Source organism: Tenrec ecaudatus, chromosome 17 (genome assembly GCF_050624435.1).
Source record: "Tenrec ecaudatus isolate mTenEca1 chromosome 17, mTenEca1.hap1, whole genome shotgun sequence".
Lineage (NCBI taxonomy): Eukaryota > Metazoa > Chordata > Mammalia > Afrosoricida > Tenrecidae > Tenrec > Tenrec ecaudatus.
In genome coordinates this window covers 83,795,621-83,801,659 of record NC_134546.1, presented here as the reverse complement: position 1 = coordinate 83,801,659, position 6,039 = coordinate 83,795,621, and the positions used below count along the sequence as shown (strand labels likewise).

Here is a 6,039-nt window from a genome sequence, read left to right as displayed (position 1 = left end):
CAAGTACAAGAATTTAAAAATAATTACCAAGCAATCCTATTTAATAAGTAGCCTACTTATATCAAAGTAGAAACTACTGTTCACTTTGGATGAGGCCAGGTAAATAATTTCTAACAAAAGCTGCCTCTGCAATTATTATATTAGAAATAATTAATATGAAAAAATATAGACAGGTCCTAGTAAATGGCAAAATATTTCAAAGACAAAGTTTTATAACAAAAATAAGGGAGGGGTGGGCATATTTAATATAAATACTGAACATATTGTGATGGAATTCTAATAATGCTGGCTTCAGGGAATAACATACTTTATTGAATGAGACTTTTTTGAAAATTTGGGGTCAATTCTTCAGTTATTTAAACTGTTCTACTTGAAGACCACAAACATGTGGTTGGATATCCAAATAGTTATCAACACAGGTAATTTTAAAGAGCAAAACACGCATCAAATGAGATTTCTGAAGTTACATTCTCACTTCAGGATCGTGTGCCATATGCACCTTTTTCCAACTTTGGCTTAAAATATCTACAAGACTGTGGTCTTCGAGGTCTTGCTCCATCTGCCAGTTCTTTCCGATCCTCAGGAGACAGGAGATGGTACCGCATTCCATTCATTACCATCTTAAGGCACTCAGGGTTGTCTTGAATGAGTGGTTCAACTAGGATGGTTTTACATATGAAATTTTTTGAGATCAGAGGAAATCTGACTTTAGCAAGGACATCCACCATAAAAGGATGGCGATTCGGCGCATCATGTCTCAGCCACCTGATGGCAGCATCATAAACCTCCTCCTCTGCGCTCACCATCAGGGAGTCCTGGTTAAGGAGACTTGTTACTAGCTCAGCATCAAGGTGGAGAAACTCCTCAGTTTTGGAAACGTCAGGGAAATTATGATCAATAAAGGCGTCTGCAGCGGCTTTCAACTCAGGACAGTCTAGACGCTCTGCTAGAATGCTTAGACCGAGACAGTTTGAAGCATCCACTTTCTCTTTCAAAAAATCAACACACATGTTCTTCACAGGTTCCATCTGGTACTGGTTTGCAGCATCCAACAGAGACTGCACATTGTTGGTATTCACAGAAACCCTTGCAGTGTAAGCAAATTCCACCAGGTGTTCAATAACGTCAGGGTCTGCGTCTTTTAGTTCTACTTCAGAGGATTTTGATTCGAGCATCCCAGTTGTGAACATGACATTAAAAACTGGGATGGCTGCAGCCAGGACCACACGATGAGCAGGGATCTCTCTTTCCTGGACCATGAGAATCACATCACACAAAGTTCTGTGCTTTCGCATGTCATTCATGACCACCATGGAGCCCACCAGAAATTTCACTTCTTCCCAAGTGTCATGTTTCTTCTCGGTCTTTCTCTTGCTGCTCCGTGACACCCTGGAGCCTGACATCCTCCCTGAGCTCGGCTCGTGTCCGAGGCTCTCCGGGCCTGGTGGGCACTGCGGACTGCGTTCAGGCAGGGGTCACTTGTGTGGGCCAAATGCTGAGGACGGGCTGACTGTGGGGGCGGCGGCGGCAGCTAAGCCTCTGTGGAAACACCAGGCTGGGCTGTGCAGCCTTTGCAGCAGCTCCAGGGCAAGCTAGGCTGCATCCCGGACAGAGCTGTAGCAAGGCGGTGGATGAACCTAGGATTCCGAAAACAAGACACTTTTTTGGTAGGGAAGAAAAAAGGCTAACAAAGAGAAGAAATCAAAATTCTTCTATCCATAATAAAAAAAAGATCATTTGGAAACATATCAGAAGGCCTCCATAGAATCCAGCCAAGGAGAGTTGCTGAGAGGGAAATTCACCACTGCTGGAACACAGGAGGAACATCATAAAGATAAGTAGGCACAGACCTATGGGGTTTTGAGGGCTGGGGCTTTTGGCTTAGCTCAGTGGAAGCCTGCTGGGGCTTGACCTTGGCCCCGCCACTCTATCTGCTGGAGCAGGGACCATCTGGACCCTGTGGTGGGGATTGGTCTCAACACAGCCACAGTATGCTTTCACCTGCCTCAGGGCTTGGACAGGACCCGTGCAGCTCCACCTGTAGGGATCAGGGTTCAGCTACACTGTTGCTTCTGTTTACATCTCTGCTCTCTGTTCCTCCACAGCCCTAGAAGGCTGTGCAGGGGCTTTTTAACAGCACAGCCACAGCTTGCCACCGCTGCGTCTGGGCAGGGACTAAACCCAAACCCTCCCAGCTCCACTGGCAGGGATCAGGGTTCAGCTACATTGTTGCTTTTGTTTACATCTCTGATCTCTGTCCCCCATGGTCTTTGAGGGCTGCAAAGGGACTAAAGCCTTGCAGCTTCATGGGTGGGGAGTGGGACTCAGCTGCATGGTTGCTTTTGTTTCCCTCTCTTCCCTATATTCCCTGCACTGTCTAAACAGTCTTACTTTAAAATTTTTTTCCTTCTCTTTGTCTCTTTCCTGTTCTCTCACTCTCCACTGCTGGACCTCCAGAACACTCCCTTTGGCCTAGGGCATTTAAGACTGTACCACACCCAACTAGGTGAGCTCCAATCTGTGTAGCTTGCCCAGGCTAGGGAAAGGTCCTCTTTCCTTCCATGGGAAACTCTGCCCAACTTCTCACTGGGGAATTCCTGCCTCGGGCCTGTGTCCCTGGGGGTATAAGGCAGCCCAACCAAGCTGTTGCAGGAACCTCTGCTCACCAAAGCAGGAAACCCACCAGCCTTCTGGGACACTCTCATGATAGGGAAGCCACAGGAGGATAAAGTGGTAGGTTAATTCCATAGTGAAATAAGCTACAGGCAGTTCGAAGAAACACTCCTATAAGTCTCCCAGAGAGAGTCAGTGCCCTCCGACTACCTGGAAAATGGTATCTGGCTCCTCTAAAACAACACAACGCAAACAGCCATTAGCCTCAAAGGCCTCAACATAAAAATGTGAGAAACAAAGGGTAATTGCAGAAGATGTCCTAAACATAATGACATGCATAGAAGAAGCAGACATGGAGCTGCCACAGAAAGAAATTTTCAGAATGCTACTTGGAGTCATATAGGATATGAGGGAAACAATACAGAAAATGTATAAAATGATGGAACAGGTAAAAGCCATAAACCAAAGGGAAATACAGGAGCTTAGGGAGGAGATAATAGAAACCAGTAGAAGTCTCTTGGACCTTGAGAAGCCATGGAGGAATCAGGGATCCGCATCAATGACTTGGAGGACAGCCAAGAAGACTTTAACAAACACAGACAAAAATCTAATAAGATCATCAGAGAAGCTGAAGAAAACTTAAGAGTTATGTCTGAAGCTATGAAGTGGAACGATATTAGAATTATTGTCTTACCAGAGGAAGACACAACAAAGAAGTCATCTGAAACAATAGTGAGATAATTCTTGGAGGAAAGCTTCCCCAGCATAATGAGTGAAAACCAGGCAATCATTCTGGAGGCTGAAAGAGCACCAGCTAGACTAGATCCCAAAAAAGAAGTCACCAAGGCACATAATAGGTAAATTATCCAACTTTGAGGAAAAGGAGAAAATCAGAAAGGGGAGCAGCTAGGGAAAAAGAAGCAATCACATATAAATGTTCCCAAATAAGAATATGCTCAGACCTATCTGCAGAAATTATGAAGAAAAGGAGAGAGTATAGTAAGATATTCCAAAAATTGAAGGAAAACAATGCAAACACAAGAATACTCTACCCAGCCAAATTATCGATCAAAATAGTTGGAGAAGTAAAAGTCTTCCCAGACAAGGAAAAATTCAAAGTTACGTTAGAAGAAACCCAGCCCTACAAAAGATCCTTGCCGACCCAGTATGGGCAGAAGAGCAACACTCACCAAGCATATATAAGAGACCGACACATAGAACAACCTCACCCAGAGGGCAACAAAGAGAAAACAGACTTCAAGATAACATTGGCTTAAGGATGGAAAGAAGTCAAGAATGATACTCACACACATGCACAGCACACTAATGAGAAAAGAAAGTGTGAAAACTCCGAACACAAAAGGTATAAGAGAACATCACAGAATTCACAGACGGAGATAATAAACCTGAAAACAATGGCCTGAACTCAGGCATTAAAAGACTGAGACTAGCAGACTGGCTTAGAAAACACAACCCATCAATCTGCTGCCCACAGGAGACACATCTCAAAGCTACAGACAAAAATCGGCTGAGAATCAAAGCTGGAGAAGTCCTACAAAGAAATCAGCAATACAGAAAAAGCAGGGGTTGCAATTCTAATCGCGGATGTAATTGACCTCCAAGTGCGAACCAAAAAAGAGATAAGGAGGGACACTATAAAAAGCTCAAGGGAATGGTAGGCAAAGAACCACTAAGCATTGTAAACATATATTCCCCGAATGAGAGACCCGCTGAATACGTCAACCAAACACGAAAAATTAAAAATGAAATTACAGACTCGGCAATTATAGTGGGTGACTTCACCAAACCACTCCCTGAGAAAGATAGATCACAGGGAAAGAAACTCAACAAGGAAGCTAGAGAGCTAAACTCCACAATTAGAAAATTTGACCTAATAGATATTTACAGAGCTTTTCATCCAAAAACAAAAACAAAAAATTCATGTTATTTTCAAGTCCCCATGGCACATATTCGAAAATAGACCACATGCTGGGGCATAAGGCAAATCTACATAAATTTAAGCACATTGAAATAATACACATCTCTCGCTCTGACCACTGTGCCATAAGGCTGGAAATCAACAAAAGGAAGACAAAGCAAACAATTAGAGGAAGAATAACTCTCTAATGCAAATGGAGTGTGTACTGGAGCAAATTTGAGATTAAATTAGGAAATTTCAAGAAACCAACGAGAATGAGCACATTATGTGCCAAAAGTTATGGGACACAGCAAAGGCAGTCATCAGAGGAAGTTTCATAGCAATGCATGCATACCTGAGAAAGGAAGAGAGACTCAGGACTGATATGCTGGCACACAATTTACAACTAGAATAGAATCAGCAGGACAATCCTACTACTAGCAAAAGAAAAGAAATTATAAAAATCAGGGCTGAGATTCAGGAGCGGGAAAATAAGAAAACTATAAAAAATAAACTATGGATAAAACAAACACAAATCCTACACAAAATCTTCCACAGCATATAAAAAGATGGCAAATTCCCGAACTCCTTTTATGAAGCTAGTATAACTCTGATACCCAAACCAGGCAAGGATCCCACAAGAATCGAGAACTACAGACCAATATCCCTAATGAACATTGATGCAAAAATCCTTAACAAAATACTAGGCAACAGAATACAAAAGAATATAAAACAAATATTTCACCATGACCAAGTTGGATTCATACCAGGGATGCAGGGATGGTTCAACATGCAAAAAAACATTAGTATTATTCATCACATTGACATTAAAAATTATAAGAACCACATGATAATATCGATAGATGCAGAAAATGCATTTGACAACATCCAATTCCTGTTTAAGACACTTGCGAACATAGGAATGGAAGGAAAGTTCCTGAAGACAATAAAAGCTAAATATGAAAAACCAACAGCCAACGTGGTAGTCAATGGAGAAAAGACTAACACATTCCCACTGTGCTGGAGGTTTTAGCTAACAGCATGAAGCAAAGAAGAGACATCAAAGGTATTCGTCTGGGGAAGGAAGAAGTGAAACTATCGTTATTTGCAGATGATATGATTTTATATATGGAAAATACCAAAAGTTCCACAAGGGGAGTACTAGAAGCAATAGAGGAGTTTGGCAAAGTGGCAGGATACAAGATCAACAAAAGTCCATCAGACTGTTATACACATCAGATAAGACCACAGAAGGGAAGATAAAAAAGGTGGTACCTTTCACAATAGCCAAATACAAATTGACATATCTAGGGATATACCTGACTAAAAAAAACTAAAGATCTATATGGGGAAAATTACAGAACACTATTGCAAGAAAACAATAGCGACCTCAACAAATGGAAGTATATCCCATGCTCGTGAACTGGAATACTCAATATAGTCAAGATGTCTGTTCTGCCAATTGCACTATATAAGTTTAATGCAATCCCGATACAATTACCCTCATC

The 6,039-nt window shown here is 42.0% G+C and overlaps 1 pseudogene; it reads right to left on the bottom strand.

Annotated features, from left to right (window-relative positions):
- Positions 1-476: 476 nt before the first annotated feature.
- On the bottom strand, positions 477-1,403 carry LOC142430553 (kelch-like protein 7 pseudogene; annotated as a pseudogene).
- Positions 1,404-6,039: the final 4,636 nt, after the last annotated feature.